The sequence below is a fragment of the Aulostomus chinensis genome, chromosome 2, assembly GCF_037954235.1.
Source record: "Aulostomus chinensis isolate RoL2024-O1b breed Wild chromosome 2, RoL_Achi_v1.0, whole genome shotgun sequence".
Lineage (NCBI taxonomy): Eukaryota > Metazoa > Chordata > Actinopteri > Syngnathiformes > Aulostomidae > Aulostomus > Aulostomus chinensis.
Window position 1 is genome coordinate 2,563,589 of NC_141321.1, and position 23,305 is coordinate 2,586,893.

General features: G+C 43.1%; 1 pseudogene; it reads left to right on the top strand.

The window, feature by feature from the left end:
* The first annotated feature begins 183 nt into the window (after positions 1-183).
* On the top strand, positions 184-23,289 carry LOC147268803 (uncharacterized; annotated as a pseudogene).
* Positions 23,290-23,305: the final 16 nt, after the last annotated feature.

The following is a 23,305-nucleotide window of genomic DNA, read 5'->3' on the forward strand; positions in this document are numbered from 1 at the left end:
CATTCAAATGAGTGCAGTACAATCTGGAAATACCTCATTGTACATTTATGCATCTGCTCTCCAGGTTTGTTCCATGAGAGCCAGGATGAATCCATCCTGGCTGAGAGGGCTTTCCTCGAGGCCCGACGCCTAAGAAGGGCAGAAGAAACACAGAAGGAGGAGGAAAGAAAGGAGGAGAAGAGGATGACAAAAAAGACCAGAGACCAGGAGGAGCGGGAGGAGTTGGCCCCGTCAGCACGTCGGTCTCCCACCAATGAAGAAGGTGATGATTTACCTGGAGGCAAAGTGAACAAGGGAGGAAGAAGAGTAGAAACATGTTCTGGCTCCTCCTACTAGTCTGGTCACAAGGGAACAGAAAAACCTCAAACAAACAGACATCTTTTTCTTTCTGGTTCCAGTTTTCCTTTGTCCCAATGGACATGCAGCAGTGAAAGAGAGAGGGCTCCTCTTCTACTAATGACTGCATACGCTCATTAGGAGGTAATTAGCTGGAATAAGTAGAGAATCAGCTAATTACCTCGGTAACATTTCAATTCAAGAGGCATTGTTGAAATGTCTCCACTGTTACATGGGACGTCCTGGCCTCCCTCCCATTTTATCTTTCCTGCTCCCACGCTGCTGTGTTACAGGACCAGCTGTGTTGTTAGCATTAGCAGCAACAGGGAGTCAGTGGTCTTCAGTGGACCCTGACCTGTGACGGAGTCAGTCAGTCAGTCAATCAGTCAGTCAGTCACTCAATCAGTCAGTCAGTCAGTCAGTCACTCACTCAATCAGTCAGTAAGTCAGTCAGTCACTCACTCACTCAATCAGTCAGTCAGTCAGTCAATCAGTCAGTCAGTCACTCAATCAGTCAGTAAGTCACTCAATCAGTCAGTCAGTCAGTCAGTCAGTCACTCAATCAGTCAGTCAGTCACTTACTCAATCAGTCAGTAAGTCAGTCAGTCACTCACTCAATCAGTCAGTCAGTCAGTCAATCAGTCAGTCAGTCAGTCAATCAGTCAGTAAGTCAGTCACTCACTCACTCAATCAGTCAGTCAGTCACTCAATCAGTCAGTCAGTCAGTCAGTCAGTCAGTCACTCAATCAGTCAGTCAGTCACTCACTCAATCAGTCAGTAAGTCAGTCAGTCACTCACTCAATCAGTCAGTCAGTCAATCAGTCAGTCAGTCACTCAATCAGTCAGTAAGTCAGTCACTCACTCACTCAATCAGTCAGTCAGTCAGTCAGTCAGTCACTCAATCAGTCAGTCAGTCAATCAGTCAGTCAGTCACTCAATCAGTCAGTCACTCAATCAATCAGTCAGTCAGTCACTCAGTCAGTCAGTCAGTCACTCAATCAGTCAGTCAGTCACTCAATCAGTCAGTCAGTCAGTCACTCAATTAGTCAGTCAGTCACTCAGTCAATCAGTCACTCAATCAGTCAGTCAATCAGTCACTCAATCAGTCAGTCAGTCACTCAATCAGTCAGTCAGTCACTCAGTCAATCAGTCACTCAATCAGTCAGTCACTCAATCAGTCAGTCAATCAGTCACTCAATCAGTCAGTCAGTCACTCAATCAGTCAGTAAGTCGCCCCTGACTTCTCTCAAGGCTGCTGCCCAGTTTCTGAGTCAGACAAGTAAAAGTACTCGAAAGCTTCATGGCTAACCAACCAAAGAGGCACACCAGAACAAACAACTGTGTACTTGTACTACATGTGAACCTGTGGAAATTTCACTCACCAAACAAACCAACGAACCCTTTGGTCCTAGTTTAGAGCTCTGCTTAGGGACCCAGAGTGGCTCGCAGTGCTTTTGATTTACAAAATTAAAACTTTGACCTGATTCACTCCTTATAGGCATTTGGAGTATTAAGTATTCTTTTTTTTCAACAATACTTCACCCCAAAGCTGATCCATGCTGGTCAAGTACACACAAATACTGTAGGTGTTACGAGGTCATCATGGAATGTTTTTCCCCAGCTGCATTTCTACATTGAGGGTCTGAGGACAGATGATGTTGTTATGATGCCATGTGAAGCCCTTGAGACAAACTGTTTGTGAAAACGGGCTCTACAAATCAAATTGCCTTGCCTCTACAGGTAAACCCATCGCTCACAGATCTCTTATTATTAATCTTCTGTCTGCATTACTGCTACCAGCCTCAATAGCAGTATGCAAACGTCCAGCTCACACAAGGTCAGCTGACCCAGTGTCACAGTATAATGCAGCCTCAGTTACTGTTGCAAAATCTGCTGCTCTCTCACCTGTCTCCCCCATGTTGCAACTACACTTACCTATCTAGAATAACAGTTTTTCCTCTTAATGATGTCAATGGACACTTATCATCGAGGGGGCAAGGACACACAAAAGGGAGGAGTGGCATTGGTATGCCACCAGTACAGCATCAGGAGACCCAGGAGAAGATGACATCAAAACAGCCGAGATAAAACAGTGGATAATGCGTTTGTGTAACTATGGTTTGCTTTGGTTTTGTTTTTGTTCTGCTATTGTTTTTTTTTCCCTTCTTCCCTCCTTGGGTCTGTGATCAATGATTTGCCAGACTTAACATTTAATGTAATTCCTAAATATGTGTTTTTGACACGTTGTGTCACAAGGGAGGAATGTAGGAATTGACTTAATAGAGAGGTCAGAGGTCAGAGGTCGTAGTCTCAGGAAGTGTTTTATGAGTTCCTGTGGACACCCTGACCTCAAGGCACAAAAGGGCAATCGAACAGGATGAAGAGGGGAATTGAGAAGCAAATATTTAACAGGTGTTATTTCCTATACCCTATAGTCATTGCTTTGATGTGGATATCATCTGCCTCTTTGTTGTTGAATGGTATAAAAGGTTGGGTCATCGTACAGATCAGCAGAGAACACTCAGCAGCCTTCTCTCCATGCTGCATGCATTAAAGAGACTTGATTCATCACACCGTCTGTGATTCTTCAGAGAATTAGCAACTCTCAACGATCTACAAGGAGAATTTCCCGTACATATTCTCCTTCAACCTTGGTGGGGAGGGTTTTTCAATTTGCATGTTCCGCTCCCTGTCAAAACACAGCCAGACCATAACACACCCCTCCTGTCTTCCTCATGTCTTTTCTCTTCTTTCCTCCACTTCTTCCTTTCCAATAGCCCTGCCTGGTCACCCTTCTTTTTAGCCTCATCCACCTGTTCTCTCTCTCCTTCTCCCACAACAACTTACCAAGTTTATGCATCTTTCTATGGTTTCAGGTTGAAACTTGACTGAAAACTCACTTTGAACAAAAGTTATGGCATTTTTGTATCACAGGTCACAAATAGTGTTTTCTCAGCGAGAGAAGGCCAAAATGAACACTTCATGCAGAACTCCTGTATTTTGATGAAAACTCACTGAAATCAAGCTGTAACTTCAAGTTTATGCATCTTTCTATGCTTTCAGGTTGAAACTTGACTGAAAACTCACTTTGAACAAAAGTTATGGCTTTTTTGTATCACAGGTCACAAATAGTGTTTTCTCAGCGAGAGAAGGCCAAAATGAACACTTCATGAATAACTCCTGTATTTGGAGGAAAACTGAAATTCATCTGTTACTTCATCTGTAAGTATATGCATCTTTATATTTTTTAGGTTGAAATTTCACTGTAAAGTCATTTTGAGCAAAAGTTATGGCTTTGGTGATCACAGGTCACAAATATTGTTTTCTCAACTTTCACCCAGACAAAACGAAACCTGTGTTAAAGAATTAGTTCTCACACAGACACAGATTTAAGTATAAAAAACATTTTTTTGTCCATAATACTGTTAAATCAGCAGTTCCATCCGTTGTCTTCCGCTTATTCCTACATTAAGGGTCGCGGGGGGTGGAGCCTTTTTCATCGTCAACAGGCGAGAGGCAGGGTTCACCCTGCACAGGTCGCCAGTCCATCGCAGGGCCAACACACAGAAACAAACAACTCACATTCACATCTACGGTCAATTTAGAGTATCAATCAGCCTCGTCCCCTCTTGATGTCTTTTGACTGTGGAAGGAAGCTGGAGTACCAGAGAGAACCCATGCAGGCACGGGAGAACATGCAATCTCCACACAGAAAGAGCCCGTGCCCGAGCCAGGACTCGAATCACAACCTTCTTGCTGTGAGGCCACAGTGCTGACCACTGCACCACCGTGCAGCACATCAGCAGTTCCATTCATTCAAAAATAAAACGTGAAAGGAAAAGTGCATAGGCTATAACACCATCAGGCCTGCTCTCTCAAGTAACACAAGAATTGAAAAGAGAAAAAAAATGGTTGTATTGTTTCAGTTCCTTGTTGAATTGTCATCTTAAATTCACATATATCATTTCAACTACAATCGGGATTTATAAATAACACGTTTTAAAACATTGAAAAAGCTATCACTGGCATGAGGATCTGAAACCATATTGCTATAACATTTCAACTTCAAAATAATAACAAGGAAGTTATTGTCTCATTGTGGAACTACAGCTTTGATGAAACAAAAAAAAAAAATCAGTGCCATGAAATGTGCATAAGTGGTGCCAGTGTAATCAACAGTTATTTGGCTCTATTCATTTTAAGGAAACCACTTAGTGCCAACATGACCCTCGCTCTGTTGCGCTTTTCTCTGGTGAGGTCACCTGTGATGCTGAAAACCCTCTCTGTTAAAGCTTAGGAGGCTGGTATAGCCAACAAGTCCAATGCTGTTGCTGTGTCGCAGGTGATTAGGGTGTGAAAGCTCCTCTTAATACTTTCTGATCTGCTTACACTGATGCAGAGGCTTTCATTTTAGGCTTTATGCGAGACTTTGAAAAGAGCCTGAAGACTAGTTGCTTGGATGATGTTGATTGTGCTTGTTCTCGTTCTTCTGATTCCTTTTCATTCCCCTCTCCATCATCTTCAGGCTGGTCCTTATATTGTGGGTGTGAATGAGTACATTGGGCCACAAACTCCTCAGCCCGTTCCAGCAATTCCTGAGTATTGTCATCATCATCAGGTAAGGGTTCACAAACAGTAGGGTTGACAAAGCAGGCAGCTGCCACAAGTGGTGAGAACTTTTCATCGGTTGGGTCAAAGATCCAGGCAAAATGCTGGTTAATATTTGCTTTCATTTTCAGCACAAGAGCAGCAATTTCTCAATGATTTTTTTTCTCTTCAAAGTCAGCAAGGTGTCTGAGCAGATCAAAGATGGCAGCGACCACCAGTGACACGGACATAGTGTCACTCTTAAGGGTCTGAGTATGTTCTGCAAAAGGCAGCAGTAGTTCATGCAATGACTTCAGCTTTTGCCATTCACTCGGGAGCAAGCTATCCCATGCCATGCCGTTGGCAACTTGGAAAACTGAGTCTTTCACTTTGAGGAATCGCGCAACCAATGACTGCCCCAGCGTGTGGGGCAGTCATTGGTTGCACAACAATAAGGCCACATGCATCCAGTATCCTTTGTGTTGTAACTGAGGATGTGTGGAAAGGCTGAGGAATTGACCTTGTTTTATCAAGGACTCTCTTGATACCTGCCTCCCTCGGAATCATGTGAACCACAAGCTGCAACGTGTACACCACACATGGTGCCTGTTTTATATCCACATCACTGTGATGGCATCTAAAAACAAGAACGCGCACACACACACACACACACACACACACACACACACACACACACACACACACACACATATATCTATATATGTGTGTGTATAAGTATGATTAAAATTGTTATTTTGAACAGGCATATTCATAATAATGGAAATTATGACTAGATTTTTAATGATCATTATCTTCAGCCTCAGAGTTACTTTCAGCCATGGGGGGGCATTCTGGTTCGGAATCCTCAGAGCTGGTCTCTTCTCCCTCTGGTGTGATGGGTTTGAAAGCTGCCACCATATTACTCCCATTGTCTGTTATGACAGTGATGATCTTCTCTTGTGATATGCCCCAGTCTTGCATACATTTATCCACACATGCTTTGATTGTTAGTGTAGTGTGTGGATAGGCCACTTGTTCCAGTTCCAGCAATATGTGCTGTGGTGTCTGTTGTTCCGCACAAAAATAGCATGCACTCATAGCCAGGAAGGAAGCAGTCAGTCCTTTTTTTGTCCACAGATCAATTCCGATTGAAACCTTTCACACAGCAGCCAATCTCCTTTGGAATTTTTGTATTTCTGCTTCATAAAGTTTGCCTATCAGATTATTTTGCTCTTTTTGGAAAAGTCAATTTCTTATCTATTGCCTCCACCATAAGAATGAAGTCAACATCTTTAACTGTAGTAACTGGTAGTCCTGTGTATCTAATCCATTTTGCTATAGCCTCCTCCTTTGTATGTTGGTCTTTAGAGTCAGGTTTAGACTTTGAAACACTTAAAATAGCTGCTGAAATGTTTTGCTGGGCCACTTTCTGTTTCTTTGCACTCTGTGGCCCATGTTGGTCATCTGAGGTCAACTGTAGCTATTGTAAAGAAAACGAGGTAGAGTTATTTTTTTTCTTATTACAACATTTGTTGAAATGCATCACATGCACCTTAAATCTGCAGGTACCTTTAGCTTTACAGAACAGCAGTGGCGAGTTACATTCATTGCTTACAGGGCTCTATTAACATTAAATTCTGTATTCTGATTGGTATCAGATCCTCAGACGACCCACGCCATATATGATGAGTCACCGATCCAGATTGATTTGTCAAAGCCCTCGTTGAAAACTCGCCAAACTCCGCATATGGAGGAGAGGGGTTGGCAAAACAGTGAAAAATAACCAGACTCTAAGATTTGTCTATGCTAAATAATTGCTAAAGGTCATATTTTGGTGAAAATCATGTGTCAACTGCTATATAATTTCACTGACTTGTAAACTAAGCACGTCCATCCAACGACATTGGATAAGTTTGTGTGTTATAGGAAAATAAAGTGCTGAAGATGTATGCAATGGGTTCCATTAACCCCCCCCTCCCATCCCATGCCCCCATCCCTTGTTTAACATTCTTACCTGTGCATGTATTTCACAGTGGCTTGACTCCAAATGCCTCTTCAAATTTGTGATGTTTTTTCCCCAATATTTTCACGCTACAGTTTTTACAAACTGTTTTGCTTTCTTTTCCTAATCCTCCCGCCTCTTCCTCTCTGCCATTGACATTTCTCCAACTACTAGCCTGAACCCAAATAATCTCTCCAGACGTCTCTCAGAACTTTTTTTTTTTTAACCTGTCCTGTTCAGCAGCTGGGGCAGGCAGGATAAATATTCCTGTTGCCTTGCACTGTACAAAAATTTGTTGTCCGGGAAGATATGCTTTAGATGTTTATCTCTTTATCGACCCATGCTGCAAAATGTATTGATTTTTTATTTTGAAGAATGTGAGGATTGTTCCAGATAGGCGTGAGCCTGCGAGGGGAGTTTCAGAGCCCTGTTCAGTCATTCCCACCAGGCTATGAGGGTGTTGCTGATGCTAATGTACTTAAAGCAGCTGTGATGCTTGATAACAGGGCTGATAAAAGGGAGATCAGAGATTTGGATTTCTTTGCAGAATGTTTGTTCAATATCGCGCCATGCTTGGTCTAATGAGTTTGGCTTTAACCATTTTAGTATGTATTGTAATCTATTGGCCAAGTAGTAATTATAAGAATTTGGTAGTTCCAAGCCACCATAGTCTTTACTCTTTTGTAAAATCTTAAAGGTTTTGCCAATTTTTGGCAAGATCATCATTTTCACTGTTGCTACTCTTCCCATAAGTGATACGGCTAGTGTCCTCCACTGGGTGAGGTCATCCTCTATTTCTTTACTTAGGGTAATGCGATTTAGCCATGTCAGGTCAGAAAGTTTGGTGGAGATGTTGATGCCCTGGTATTTAATGTTTCCTGGCTGTAGTGGTGCGGCTGATGCACTCTGGAAACCTGAGTTTATGGGAAGGACAGTCGACTTGCTCCAATTAATAGAGTAGTCAGAAATGGTTGAGAATTTATCAACGAGTGCTATTGTTTCAGGGAGATCCGGCCCCTGGCATAAACAGTCCATGCGGTTGTTTAGGGCCACAATCACCAGAGGGGGCCACACACACACTGTGAACTCTGTGTTTCTAGCTCTTGTCGGACTTTTACAAAAAAAGTCTGTGTCGCTGTGGCTCCGCTACTCCGGCCCCCCCTACCCCACAGCACGCCTTCGGAGTACTGTAATGTGTCATATTTTACCGCAAAGCTCTGCTTCTAAGCTTTCTGAATCCTTACAGTAATCTGAATCTTGCTTGCTGTTTTTCTGTTGCCGGCAAGGCAACAGCGCTGTCTGCAGAGGGTCAGACTGTATGGTCCAAAATCATGGCTCCTAAGAGAAAATTTAGGAGCGGCGCTCAAGGGTGAAAAAGAAAGAGATGGAGCTGGAAAAAAATGGCAAAGGATAAAGGTATGTTATTGTTCACTCAAATCATTACTGTTAGGCGACTATGGATGGAACGACAGTCGTCGCCGGACGCACTTCTAGATAATAAAAAAAATGAGCTGCAGAGGAATGCCGATTCACATATTTATTAAAGCTAAAAACACAAACAGTGAAACATTCTCACAAAACCTAGCACCTAAAAATATCCAAAAACAATGTAATTTAGCGGTCAGCACAGTAGGACCTTTCCCCCTCACCCTCTAAGTTCATTCATTCATCAACAGGTGAAAAACAGCTGATTTTACTCCTGTGCTGACGTACCACCCACCTGACTCCTTTGACACACACAAAAATACTATGTGTGTCACGATCCCTGTCTCGTGCTTCCTGCTTTATTTTGTAGTCATGTCCTGTCTTCCTGACCTCCCTCCTGTGATTACCTCATGTGTCTCACCTGGGTGATTGCACCACCTGTGTCTGGTTTCCCTTCTTGTATTTAACCTGTGTGTCTCCTTAGTTCCTGGTTGGGTCATTGTCATCATTTGTCGTTTTTCGCTGTCATGGTAGTTGTCGTCCTTGTTTCACAGTTATAGTTTTGTCTCGTCACATCAAGCCTCCTGCCTCCCGTCAAGCCTCCAGCTCTCCCCGCCTCAAGCCTCCAGCTTGATGATTTTAGATCATTTACTTTTGCTAGCTAACAAGAGTGTTAGTTTTTTTTTTGTGAGTGTCAGAGTGACTGGTGCGTGGTCGTTGATGGCAATGGGGTGGATCTTAGCATCAAAGACGTCCTTCACAATTGAGTTACGAATTAAAAAAGTGGTCTAAATGGGAAGAAGAGTGTTGGACTGGCGAGTAGTAGGTGTATTCCTTAAGCGTGGGTTGGCGTGAGCGCCAGGCATCTCAAAGACCGAAATCACTCATATACTGCTTAATTATATTGGATGATTGGCAGTTGTGTTGACGAGCTGCTGTACTGATTCTGTCCACTTGTGGGTTCAATACCAGGTTGAAGTCCCCTCCTACTATGAGTGCTGTGTCTGAGTGGGCTGAGAGTGCAGTGAAGAAGCTGTGGAAGAAGGAGGGGTCATCAACATTGGACCATATATACTGGCCATGCATACCTCTGTGTTGTGTGTGGATATGGTGACCATAACAAACCTACCTTCTGGGTCTACGATGGTGTTCTTACAAGTGAACCTGACATTTTTGTGAATCACAATGGCTACGCCTCTTTGCTTGGTGTTAGAACTCGCTGTGTATGCGTGCGGGAACTGTGGGCTTTACAAATGATTACCTGTTTTAGGTAGATGGGTTTCCTGTAACAGTACAATGTCTGCTTGTAAATTTTGTAGGTGTGTTAAATTTTTAGCTGTTTTTCACGTGAGCCGATTCCACGCACATTCCAAGTGACAAACCATAGTTTGTTTGTGTCTAAACTAATCTACTGAGTGTAAATTGTAATAAGTAGGTGAGTAAGAGAAGGTGTACCTTTGTGTGCGTGTGCACAAGGCGCATGTTGTGCATGCTCATTAACAGCAAGAACAGTCTAGTACCAGGTTTTGAATGGGTGTGTATGTGAAAACCGGCTCCGGGCCGTCTGGCCGAGCTGCCTGGTGTGTTGGGGGGGGGGCCGGGACACTGTTTAGTGTGTGTTTTTAGTGCTGCTAATGTGTTGCTCTGCTGAGCAAACATAATAGGGCCTGAGCCTGAAGTACCTTCTGGCTCAGGCCCTAACAACATCTCCTGCACGTCTGTCCCTCCTGGTGAGGGATCCCTCCTCTGTTGCTCACCCTGAGGTTTCTCAGATTTTTCCCTGTTAAAAGGGTTTTCTATGGAGTTTTTCCTCCGTCGATGTGAGGGTCTGAGGGCAGAGGATGTTGTTATGATGCCATGTGAAGCCTTTGAGACAAACTGTTTGTGAAAACGGGCTCTACAAATAAAATTGCCTTGCCTTGCCTAATCATTTCTGGGTCTCCAGGACTGTTTCCATCACACAGACTGGGACCTGTTTCAGGAGGCCTGTGAGGATCTTGATGAACTCACTGATGTTGTCTCTTATGTGTCTTTTTGTGAGTCCTATTATTCTGTGAAAGGAAAATTTTGTTTACGACAACAATAAGCCATGGGTGACAAAAAATATTTCATAATAATTTAAATACGAGCAAACATAATAGGGTCTTTGCCTGAAGTACCTTCAGGCTCAGGCCTTAATTATAATTAATAAAGCATAATTACTCAAAAGAACATGGAGAACAGAGGGAGCTTCAAAAACTACTCAAAAAAGAGCTCAAACTTGCCACCTGTCTGTAATAAAGACAAAGTTGAGGAAAAAGCTAAGTGCAGGTAGCTCTCACCCTGCATGGGAGGGAGTAAAATCCATGATGGGGATGCAACCAAAGAAATATCATGTATCCCTACATGGAACGGTAGATCAGGCAGTTTCTAATGAGCTGATCTATTTTTTAACCATTTTAACATCTCTGATTTTGCCGATGAACTGTCAGCTTTTAGAAACATTCATTCAAACATTAGTGATGTTCGATACCACCAATTTCATTTTCAATACTGAGTAAAATTCATGCTGGTATCGGCGATACCGATCCGATACTGATACTTTGTGCAATTACACCTAATGTGTCTGGTAAATCTGAAAAAAAAAAAGTAGTGTATTTCAAATCATAGCCTCACAAAAATACAAGAAATCCAAGTCATTTCTTGTATATATTTCAAACTTGAGGCAGCAGCCTTCTTCTTATACAAGCCAACAGAAAAACAGAAAAAACAGAGGACACAGCCATATACAATATATGAAAATAGTCTCAAGTTCAAGAAGAAAAGAAAATATGTAAAATAATAAACCCTATTACTAATCCAAGATGAACTCATGCAACTATTTTTTTGAAGTGTGTATTTATCTTGTTACTTTTCATAACCATATTAATTTGAACAACTTCAACAGCAACAGTGCTGGGCACCGCTTAAGTTCCATATTTTTACTTGTTACCTGGATAGTGCCTGCCTGCAGCACAGAAGGACTCGGCCACAGACGTCTGTCTTGCCCTACCAGCAGCAGCACCTGAAGCTGCGCTCTCCTCTTCTGTCCGATTGACAGCAAATGCCTCATACTCTGTGTTGTGGGACAACCTCAGGTGTTTCACGAGGTTTGCTGTGTTGCCACAACTTCTTACTGTTTTCCCACATGTATCGCACACTGCCTCTTGGCTGTTTGTGGAGCTGCAGTAGCTCCACACAGCACTCCGCTTCCGCTCCGCCATTGCGAGTGAGTGACTGACTGAGCGAGAGCGAGCACCGCGTGCTGTGCTTCCGCATTACGCTCTTACCCAGGCGGAAGAAAAAGTAGTTCCCACCAACTATGTCATTTATCCAAGATCTCGAAAGTTTAAATATTTTCCACTTTGTTCTTGTTAATGATATACATAATCTCAAATGACTGAAGTATCAAAAGGATCGATATTTTGATTTGAGAATCGATTTTAGAACCTAGAGATCTGGTATTGGAAGTATCGATATTTCAGTATCGATCCTCACATCACTATCAAACATCTCAGAGCAGTGCTGTCATTGAGGAAAGCAACATTGGTAAGCTCTTTAGTAGAGTTAAGAAGAGAAAAGTCCTGGGACCTCATGTATCAATGCTGCTTACACAAGAAAAACTTGCATATGCCAGGATCAGTGCTCACATTTAGATGTACCAACGCGAAAAGTTTGTTGATTCCTGTGCCATTTCACACCAACTCTGGAGGTACCATAGAAGTTGGTGACAAGCCGATTCTTGCGTTGACTACACTTTGGTCCGTTGGCGACACTGTGTGGCGCTGTTTGGTGACTGACATTATTTGACAACCGCACATACATCAGGCACAAAAAAGCCATCAACACAAACACAAACACTTGTTGGCATTACTTAAGTGGCTATCAAAGAGCCTTCACGATTGTGCTGAATGTGCAACTTTCAACAATGGCAGCACTTGCGCTGTTGGAGGACGGGGTAAATGGTGCAATAAGATGGGAGCGACATTTCAGGGAGCAGGAGGACTTGCTCCACAATTCTGGCCGATGAGCCGTTTCCGGTTACTACGGGCCATCCTCCTGCAAATTTGTGAGGAGCTGCGACCGGTGCCAGTGCCGACACTGGTGCTGAGCAAGCTCGGCTTCTTGGCCACAGGCTCCTTCCAGCAGGAGATGGTGGACCGTTCCGGGGTGAGCCAGTCAACCCTCAGCTGGGCCTGCCCTTGGTGGTGGACCTGATCATCCGCCTCTCCCACAGGTACATTAAATTCCCTTACGGTGCAGTTGAACAGGCCAATATTAAAGCGCAATTTCACGACTCACACATTCACTTGTTTTGTTGGTGAGAGGCTGCAGGCAGGTGCGGTGACGGACTTCTGGCTGCTGGGTGAGCAAATGCTTAGTTATATTTTGTTATTCGAGAAACTTAACTTGCACCAGTCACTTAAACCAATAGTGTGCAACACTGTGCTTTCACTGCAGGTGACAGTGGCTACCCCCTGAGAACCTGGCTGATGACCCCTCTCCACAACTCCCACACTTGTCCAAAAGCGGAGGTACAACAACCTCCACTCCCGCACTCAGTCAGTGGTGGAGAGGCCATCGGCCAGCTGAAGGGTCAGTGCCGCTGTCTGGACCGGCTTCCTTCACAATGTGGCCAACCTGCACGGCATTCCCCCATAAGGCCAGAGGCTGGGGGGATGGACGCCAAGCTCGGCCGGGCAGCCGTCCTCGCACGGCAGAATTAAATTTCCACAATGTGAATGGGTAAGAAGCAATTACACGATTCATGAAGCCAGATGGTCAAGCTGCTCATTGATCCCCGTTATTCTCCTAATAATGTCCTCCTACGACTGCAGGACCACCTGTGTGATGACCCTCCCACTGGATCCGTGTGAGCCAGAGGATGTGCTGCTGGGTCTGGGTGGGCTGGAGGACCGTTTGCCGCTTGTTGGCCTGGTGCTGGTGCTGGGGCCGGCAGACGGGCTGACGGATCAATTTCTGTTAAACATTAAACATATTGGTTTATTTAAATGGCTGATTCTGTGTATTTGTTGCATTTACATCTGTGGCAAACCATGTGGAAATGTTGCATAAGAAATGGAGTTGCTGCTTACCCTCCAGGCTCTTGGAGTCAGTGTGGGTGGCGGCGACAGTCCCCCCCACCCCCCACAGAAGTGCTGCCCATGACTACTGCCACCCGCTGCTCAAATTCCATCAGGTGCCCCTCTCCCTGACCCTCACCTGTCTGGCCGACACTCCTCTGGAGTGCAGCTGTACGCCACTTGACCTCCACCTTGAGGTCCGACCACTTTTTTTAATCGGGAAACATGCGCGGATTCTGGTGCTCGCACAGATCAGATTGATCCTGATTTCTTTTTCTGCGTGTGCAAATTTCGAGATTCTTACGACCACGTTTTTTTTAGTTTGAGATCCATGTAAGTATTTATACATGCCCAGCTGGCAGCCATATTTATTAGGGCCTGAGGTCCTCCGGGGCGAAGACCCTATTATGTTTGCTCGACACACTCGGCACTTCAAAAGTTAATTTGACCCCCTAAACATGCTCGAAAAGTCACCAAATTTGGTAAAAACATCGGGTGTGATAATTACAAAAAAACAACGCTCTACTCAATAGCGCCACCTACATACACAAATAACGCAGCCAATACATCAGTCATAACATTTTGAAATTTGCAGATGACTCAGTCATTGTGTCCATGCTGAGCAGGGATGACCCAGATCATGGACCTGTAGTGACTGGTGTAAATCTTCCCTTTTAAGTATCACTACAAACAAAACAAAAGAAATGATTACTGACTCCAGAAAACCCTTCACATGTCTCTCCTGTCAACATAAAGAACCAAGCCGTGGAGACAGTTGATAATTAAGTGCCTCAGCATTCACTTGGATAACAAGCCGTCCTTTGAGATTCATGTTGACGCTGTGTGTAAGAAGGCTCATCAGTGCTTGTATTTTTATCGAAAGATTTGTGGTATGAATGTTGACAGTATTTTTATGAAAATGTTTTACTCATGTTTTATTGAATCCCTTTTAACATTCTGTTTTATTTGTTGGTACGGTTCCCTTCCTCTTTAAAATAAAACCATTGTAAAACAGTGACAATTGCAGGGATCAATCTAAATGATCTCTCTGCCCTGTATCAAAGTATCCTTTGCAAGGCCTGTTCCAATCTGGCGGATCAGAGCCACCTGCTGGCTCATGAGTTCCCACTGCTTCTGTCAGGGGGGAGGTATGTCCTGCCAAAATGAAGGCCAAAAAGATTTAAACACTCTTTTGTACCTGCTGCCATTGCTCTGCTGAATAAGTCGATTTATTTTTATTCATCACTGGCCTTTGCTGCTTTTTTGTCTGGTTTTGTTTTAGCTATTTTTCTGTTATGTTGTGCTTTGTCAAAGTTGTTAGGTATGACTGCTGTAGCCATTTATGGACTGCTTGCTGTGGACCAAATTACCCCTCGGGATAATACAGATTCCTTGAACCTTGAACTAAAGCAGTGTTCCATGCACAAATTCAAACTGAAAGGGTAATCGGGTCACATTTATATATTTTAAAATTATTTTCTAATTAGTAGGCTACATAATTACCATACGGATTTGACGTGATGCACACATCTTCATCAGTGACACAACATTTGCTGTTAAAACAAGTCTTTGACACCCCCACCATGAACCACAAGTCACCTCACGTCAAATCCAAATTTGTGTACAAGAACTCAGACCTGTCATAAAATTTCATCGCAGAATACACTCAAATTGATAAATTCCACAGTTTGCATAGAAATAAATGTACACACGTTTTACACTTATCTTACACTCGCCTTTTGATAAATGAGGACCAGTGAGTGGCTTCATGTACAGACTGATGGAAACCAATCGAGTCTAGAAGAGAGTTAAAGACAGTACCCAGACCATCATTATCAACATCCACATGAATATTGAAGTCACCTACAATAATTATTACTTTATCTGTTTTAAGAACTAAACTGGATATAAACTCTGAGAATTCAAATAAGAATTATTATGCAAAATGCAGAAAATTGCAGTAAATTGCTTCTGAAACCTATAGGTTAAGTCAGAAAAATACATAATATTTTTGAACAGCTTGAATGAATGAATGAATGAATGACACTTTATTCACATAAGATATATGCAATGCTTTAGGGTGCTCTTACAAACCATCTGTTGGTTGTAGCCACTGAAAAAACAACACATAACAAGTTTCAACAGACACACATAAATATAGACAAACACATCCTTTGAAAACAACTGTATGTGTCTGGGTCTGATGAATAACAGAGGAAATATTTTTTTCAAAAAATAAAGCGTCATATTCTGCCATGCTCGACATGGTGGTGCAGTGGTCAGCACTGTTGCCTCACAGCAAGAGGGTTCCTGGTTCGAGTCCTGGCTCGGGCAAGGGATCTCTGAGTACTCTGGGACAATGTTAAATTGAAAATGAAGACCAAATCATTACTCCTGTGGAATCATTTGCAGTCCCATGATTGCATTTGATGACTACAAGTGACAAATGTTAAATCAAAGGCAAAATTATATGATTTGTTAAGAGCTGTATTTGTTAGAAAGGTATGACTATGACACCTCCATACATCATCTGTATTCAAAAGAAACCCATTTTGAAGACCCTATTATGTTTTAACAAATAATATTGTTAATGATATGAGATTCACTCACAGTGGTGTAACAGCATCCAGATGTCACTTGGGTGGATCTACACATTTCTAGATGTGTGTTATGTGGTTGTTTGTCTGATTATTCAAGTGTTTTTTGTTTTTGTTTGCTAGAGGTTCTGGAGGAAATGAATGAGAAGAATCAAATAGTTGATCCTGTGTTAATGACTGATTCAATTGCAAGGCTTCTTGTAATAACCACAGCATAACCCTGATCACGCAGACACAGACTTAGAAATTTGTAGCGTGAAAATAATAACAACAGTAACAATAACAGCAATTGGTTATTGGCCAGATTTCCTCGTCAGCCATTAAATCGAGAAAACAACGTTATAGGTAATTTTTAAAACATTACTGGCAAGATAAAATACATCACTTACAAACCTTTGTGCTGTGGAGACACATCCATCTTGGCACTGACATCCTGCAGGGACAACTTAGCCTGGACTCTGGCTTGCGCTTACTTATGGTTGATGTTGGCAGACAGAAAAAAAGAGTAAAACATGTTCTAGTCAAACAAGCCTAAATAAGTTAAAAATGTGTGAAATGCACTAGGCACACTACACAATTAGGCGCATACATGTGCGTACAGGGCATATTTATGTGAAGCATACTTTGCTAAATATACCATTTACCCATATCCATTTTTCCAGGCACATATCCACATGTGCTTACCTAACTTAAAGTTTCTTGGGGGAAAATGAATTTACCTTACCAGCAAGCAAACTCAAACTTAGCTTAGCCCGGGCTGTTTGATTTAAATATTGGGTAGTACCACCATGATAAAAAGGATTCAAGGATCTTTATTGTCATACCGCTCACATTTCCATGTTTGTGGTATGAAAATCAGAACTAAGGTCAAGGGACAGCAAAAGATAGAAAAAATAGTAAAGACAGAGTAAAAACAGAATATGGGTTAAAGTGTGTCAATATAAGTTAGGTATTGTCGTTGTCGTTGTCCTCCACTTTATCCGGTAGGTCCGGGTCGTGGGGGCAGCAGCCTTAGCAAGAAAGCCCAGACTGTCCTCTCTCCAGCCACTTCGACCAGCTCTTCCGGGGTATCCCGAGGCATTCCCAGGCCAGCCAAGAGATTTCATCCCTCCAGCATGTCCTCGGTTGGCCTCGAGGCCTCCTCCTGGTTAGGCATGCACCCTCCCTTGGGAGGTGTCCAGGAGGCATCCTCACCAGATGCCCGAACCACCTCAACTGGCTCCTCTCAACATGGAGGAGCAGCGGTTCTACTCTGAGTCCCTCCCGAATGACTGAGCTTCTCACCCTGTCTCTAAGGGGGAGCCCAGCCACACTGCAGAGGAAACTAATTTCGGGCGCTTGTATTCACGATCTTGTTCTTTCGGTCATTACCCAAAGCTCATGACCATAGGTGAGGGTTGGAACGTAGATTAACCGGGAAATCGAGAGCCTCGCCTTCTGACTAAGCTCCCTCTTCACCACAACGGACTGGTTTAGCCCCTGCTTCACTGCGGACGCCGCCGCAATCCGCCTGTCAGTCTCCCACTCCATCCTACCCTCAACTTGTGAACAAGACCCTGAGATACTGAAACTCCTGCACCTGAGATAGGACCTACCCCTCCGACCTTGAGTGGGAAAACCACCCTTTTCTGGCTGAGGAGCATGGCCTCAGATTGTAAATATAGTAAATATGTTAGCTAATGTTAGCTTTATGGTTAGAAATTTATATATATATATATAAAATACAGTATAATAGTATATTAATATCAGTTTAAGGTAGATTTAGAGTAGATAAAAAATACGTGATTAATTGTGAGTTAACTATGGACAACCATTAATTGGATGAATTTTTTTTTATCGACTGACAGGTATAATTATATATATATATTATATATAATTATATAAAATTATGTAAATATAATTATATATATATATAAATAAATATATATAAATATAGAAATAAAAATATATATAAATATAGAAATAAATATATATAAATATATATAAATATATATATAAATATATATAAATAAATATATATATAAATATATATATATAAATATATATATAAATATATATAAAAATATATAAATATATATAAAAATATATATAAATATATATATATAAATATATATATATAAAATATATAAATATACATATAAATATATATATATAAAAATATATATATGGTGGGCAGTTCTCTGGCCCTCTTATTTTGAAAAGGAACACAAGTGTGATTTGCAGCGAAAACACATAAGCAATTATCAATTTGCAGTGGTGTGATACATTGACTTGGAAACACAGTGTGTGGAATTTATTTAGAGCACAAGGGAGTCCGGGTTTGCACGACGATTTGTCTGCTTCTTAGTCTTCTTTTGAGTGTTCCCCGGGAAGATCTGCCCCTTGATGAGAGATTTTAATCAAGGACCTATAAGACTGAGGGTTAAATTTGAAAATATAATTTTTTTCTATCAGAGTTCTATACCAGAGTTTTCTCTTTTTATCTCCCTTTCCCTCTTACTTATAGGATGAGACCAAAACATAGCAATAATAACCCGGAGTCATAGGACTTCTGGAAATAATGGTCGAACAATACATTACAATGAGCCTACCAACAATACCATTACCAGGATATATTTCAAACTGATCCAGGCAATCCACCATAATCACATCATCCAGGAATCCACGACAAATAATTCCTTTCCTAGAGGCATGATGAGACAGGTGAATAGACTAACCTTATTTATTAAACCAGCCTCTCCAAATGAATATACAACACAACAGATTAAACAGAACACCAATCAATGGATGTTCAATAACATGAAAATATTACAAAATCACTATGACACAATAATTTCAAACATACTATCGGAGCCACCTAACTTCGAACCCCAATCAGCGGAGAAAGCTTGGTTTTTTGCAACCATAAGATACAAGAAACACCTGCGGCCTGAAACGAGAGTGGAATTCAATAATTTGATTCAATTGGAACCAACACACTCTCCTACTAACACAGACCTGGACCGAGAGAATTGGCCTCCGCTACCAACTGCGGCTCAACCTTGCGGAGGGTCTTGGCGGCTTTCACCCCCCCAAAGACACATGAGGAAGAATTCCACTCATCGGACCAGTCCTCCTCCTACAGAGGGGAGAAAAGGGAAATCCAGCTGTCTCAGAGAAATTCTTTACCCAGGACTTCGTCTGCTTCCTCCTCTCATGTACCTCAACACATTACTACTAACCAAACCCCCATCACGAGCTCCAACTTGCTTCAGATTTCTCCTTCCCACTCCAATTTGGAACAACCCCCTGCCTTCTTACCTAACCCTACTCCCAACTTTAGTGGGACAGGTGACAGACCTTCCACTCTACCACCTACCCCTATCCCTTACCCTAACCTTACCCCTGATCCCTTGCCTAAACCTAACCCTCAGGGGGGACTGGGTCAATCCCCTGTCCTTTTACCTAACCCTAACCCTCAGAGAGGACTGGGCCAATCCCCTGTCCCTTTACCTGACCCTAACCCTCAGGGAGGACTGGGCCAATCCCCTGTCCCTTTACCTGACCCTAACCCTCAGGGAGGACTGGGTCAATCCCCTGTCCCTTTACCTAACCCTAACCCTCAGGGAGGACTGGGTCAATCCCCTGTCCCTTTACCTAACCCTAACCCTCAGGGAGGACTGGGTCAATCCCCTGTCCTTTTACCTAACCCTAACCCTCAGAGAGGACTGGGCCAATCCCCTGTCCCTTTACCTGACCCTAACCCTCAGGGAGGACTGGGCCAATCCCCTGTCCCTTTACCTGACCCTAACCCTCAGGGAGGACTGGGTCAATCCCCTGTCCCTTTACCTAACCCTAACCCTCAGGGAGGACTGGGCCAATCCCCTGTCCCTTTACCTGACCCTAACCCTCAGAGAGGACTGAGCCAATCCCCTGTCCCTTTACCTGACCTTAGCCCTAACCTTACCCCTGATTTCTTGCCTAAACCTAACCCTCAGGGAGGACTGAGCCAATCCCCTGTCCTTTTATCTAACACTAACCCTCAGGGAGGACTGGATCAATCCCCGGTCCTCTTACCTAATCCTAACCCTCAGAGAAGACTGGACCAATCACCTGTCCTTTTACCAAATCCTGACCCCCTAGAGGGATCTTGCCAATCCCCTACCCAGCTATCTGAATCAACCCCTCTGGGAGTTCCTGGACAACCTTCTTCTTTAGCCCGAACCCATCAAACGGATACAGAGAAGGTTCAAACTCCCTTAACCTCTAAAACTTACCGTTCTTCAGCTCTGCCTCACACCATCCATCCCTTGCCGCAGGATATCTCTCCAAAACCTCAAAGAGATCCCCGCCATCATAAGACCTCTCAATGGAAAGGAGAAACACTCAGAATTCCCTCCCTGAACTTAGGGGGTCTCACGGAGGAATACACCAAACACTTACCTCTTTCAGACCGGGATGGAACCCCTAAAAGGACGATGACCACCACGGCAGATGTCCATATGGACCAACGTCCAGCCTCTCCAAATCTGCACCAAAGACAAGAAAGGAATATTCAGGGAGGGCCATCTACACGGACCCCAATAGGTGGGAAAAACAATAATAAAAAAACACAGCCTGCACCGACCATGCCATTCTCTAATGTCGCGGTGTTGCTGGAGGATTTCCTCTCCGCCTCCTGGTCGGATACAGTGGCGCTGCATGGCCTGAACCATCCCCCCTCCTCCACACCTGCGTCTCCCGGGGTCCCTCCGAATATAGAAGTGGATATCAAAACGCGGAGGGAACTTGGACAAACCCGACAGATGGACAATGGTTCCCGTTCCCCCCAAACACGACAACCTGTTTTGAATACCGACCTAATTAACATCGAACTTAATACTGATAATACAGGGGCTTACTTACCGTTAATTACGACTTCGACTGTAAATGACGACGCCTTCACCTCAGGGGACCCTCTTTCTGCTCCCCCTAAAACAAATCAAAGAACGGCCACTTACCTTGGGGGCGACGGCTAACCTTGTGCTGCAGGATTCGGGTGCCCGGAAGTCCAATTTAAACCCCAGCTTCTTGGACCGAGGGGAGTTCACGGTCCCTTCAAGGGGCTCAGAAAATTCTAACCCTACCTCATCTGCGAGACCAGCCCACTCCGCCCACAGAAAAAAACCCACATGCCATGAGAGAACATTTTATAAGATCTCTACATGGAATTTAAAAGTGGAGTCACCTTTTTTAATCGTGGGGGACTCAAATCTGGCCAGAATCCCCCGTTTTGACATTCCAGATCTTCAAGTTGACAGCTTTCCTGGGGCACAGGCTCATCATTTAACAAGAATTATTAGGAAATTACCAATACATCCGAATACCCATAAAGTCATCTTGGCTGTAGGTCTCAATAATGTGATGATGGAAACAGTCATAAAACAATTTCACCAGCTTTATTAAGCGGCAAAGGACATCTTCCCACATGCAGAAATATTCTTCCCGTTGATCCAGGTTTCTAAAAACCAAAACAGAAAAACTCAGGACAGGATGACTCAATTAAACCAATTTAATAAAAAATACAGAATTCTACACGGCATCCAGGACAGCAACTTCAAGGTGAAGCCGGACCAGGTACACTGGACAGCATCTACAGCAGATGCCATCCTTACAAATGTTAGACCAGTTAAACTGCTGAGGGAGCGTACGGGACTTCCCGACCCTGTGGATAGTAATATCCTGAACCTCTCCCTCTCATACGTCCTGAATAACGCTGAACACAGCGTACTAGAGAAAGGTCTCTTTGTTCCGACTCCAACTACTACAAATAAAAATGACCTACGTCGCAGTCTCTATGATTTCCATAGACGACTAAAACTAAGATATTACTTTAGAGATGCTGTCTCCAGTCAGTGAGCCAAGATTCACTGGGCCCTCATTCTGGGAACCCTCTGGTACCAACAGTCCACCGGAACAAGAAAGGATGATAGAGCGGGACAATTTTATGTTGGAGGAATTCCACCTAAAAAAAGAATCAGAATTCAATTTAACACCTCTGGAAAAAGAAGCTGTAAAACAACTACAACAAAACCTTGATTTAATTATTAAACCGGCGGACAAGGGTTCTAAAATTGTTATACAGGACAAAACACAGTATCTAATTGAAGCAGACAGACACCTTAGGAACACGCTGCATTATAAACCCCTACAAGCAGAAACCCAACATCAGCTGCACCTCATTATAGAAGACCTATACAAACAGAAATTAATTTCATATAAACAAAAAAACTTACCTCAAAGGTCCAGCTCTCCTGCGTCCGAGGAAACTCTCCCTCCTACCAAAAATACACAAAGACCCAGAGACCTGGACAGTTCCACATCGGATTCCACCTGGTAGACCCATCGTCTCTGATTGTGGGAGCGAATCCTATCGGATCGCAGAATATATCGACTCCCACATAAATCCTCTCTTTCTCAGAAACATGGCAGCTATATCAAAGACACATATGATTTCTTGGAAAAGATCAGTTCGATCGAAGTTCCTCCTGACACGCTACTCTTCTCAATCGACGTAGACTCACTGTATACCAACATCGATACCAATCTAGGACTCCACGCAGTTAGGGAGGTTTTTTCCAGATTTCCGGATCCCTCTAGTCCAGATGATGCTCTCCTGGAACTGTTGGAAATCAGTCTTAAGAAGAATGACTTCATCTTCAACTCTTCCTCTTACCTTCAAGTCCACGGGACAGCGATGGGGAAGAAGTTTGCACCCACGTATGCCAACATATATATGGCGGAATGGGAGAGGACGGCATTCTTGAAGTGCTCTAAACTCCCCATTCTTTACCTAAGATATCTGGATGACATATTCGGCATTTGGAGTCATTCCCGTGAGGACTTTAATCATTTTTTTAACATCTTGAATGAACATCATAACACGATTAAACTGAAGGCTAGTGTACAGACAGAGGAACTCCAGTTTTTAGACACAACGATCTTTTTTAAGAAACATAGGAACCATTGGAATCTGGCAACCCGCGTGTATTTTAAAGCCACAGACACACACGCACTCCTACATAAACACAGCTTTCATCCCCGACACACTTTTAAAGGCATTGTTAAATCCCAGTTGATAAGATTCCACCGCTTGTGCACAGGTCAGGAGGATGTAGAAAAAGCCACAACCACTCTTTTCAAGGCTTTATGTCAGAGGGGCTACAGTAGGTCTTTCCTGAGGGAAATCAAAAGGGAAACATTAGGCAGAACAACTGTCCCCGCTTCCCAACCTACTG